Below are 1,283 nucleotides of genomic sequence, written 5' to 3'. Positions count from 1 at the left end.
ATACAAGTGGAAGGATGTTGAAGTGATTGAGGACCAGAGTGATAGCCATGGAAGTGGCAAGAAGGAGTCAGATTCTGGATATATTTTGAAAAGAGAGCCTGATATGGTGTGAGTAAGAGAAGAGTCAAGTATGATTCCAATATTTGTGTGTGTGTGTGTGTGTGTGTGTGTGAAAGATAAAATTACAATTTACTGAGATAAGAAATATTACAGGAGAAATGAGAATAGCTTGGAAAATGTTATCTATGAGACGCCTATTACATATCTAAACAGATGGTGATCAGGCAATGGAAAAAAAAAATCTACAGTTTAGGAGTAAAGTCCCAGCCAGAGAATAAAAATTTGAGATTACCAACTTATAGATAGTATTAAAGATATGAAAGTAGATGAGATTACCAAAATACAATGTTTGAATCCTGAGATTTTTATAGAATAAGTGGGAGTTGAATCCTGAGATACTCTAATTAAGAGGCCAAAGATGTAGAAAGGATTCAGTAAATGTGGTAGAAATGGAAATGTCAGTAAATTCAGAGGAAAACCACAAAGAATGGTGTCCTGGAAAGTATTTCCAGGAGGAAATAATCAGCTCTGACAATGCTGCTAGAAGTTCAAGTCAGATGTGACTATGACATGTAGCATTTAGGTGATTTATGATTTATGTAACAGTAGTTAGAATGGAGAGATGGGGGCAAAAACTTGACTGAAGTGTACTCAAAAAAAGGATGTGAGGAAGCTAATGGAAAACAATAATTATAGATAAGCCTTTGAGAAGTATTTTTTGTTGTTGTTGTTGTTTTTCTGTAAAAATAGAACAGAAATAGGGCAATGCCTAGAAAGGGAATGGGATCAAAAGAGAGATTTTTGAAAATGAGAAAGTGACAGCACATTAAATGCTGATAGAAACACTTTTTTAGAAAGAGAAAATTCATATTCTTGGGAACAGAAGGAGAGGAGGCAATCTGGTGCACAGTGGATGTTGGCCTTGGCTAAAGCATGGACAGTTCATTTAGGCAGAATATGTGGTACTGGTGCTATAGGTAGATAGATGTGGTGGAAGGAGATTTGGGGACTTTTTTTAAATTAAATTTATTGGGGTGACATTTGTTAATAAAATTATATAGGTTTTAGGTGTACAGATCTATGATACACCATCTATATAATGCATTGTGTATTTACCATCCAGAGTCAGTTCTTCCCTCAACATATATTTGACCCCTTTTACCCTCTTTTACTATCCCTCCCCTGTTAACCTCAGGGAACCACTGAACTGTTGTCTGTATCTA

This window comes from Hipposideros armiger, unplaced genomic scaffold, assembly GCF_001890085.2.
Source record: "Hipposideros armiger isolate ML-2016 unplaced genomic scaffold, ASM189008v1 scaffold_360, whole genome shotgun sequence".
NCBI classification, from domain to species: domain Eukaryota; kingdom Metazoa; phylum Chordata; class Mammalia; order Chiroptera; family Hipposideridae; genus Hipposideros; species Hipposideros armiger.
The sequence above is the reverse complement of the archived record's forward strand: the minus strand, read 5'-3'. Positions refer to the sequence as shown.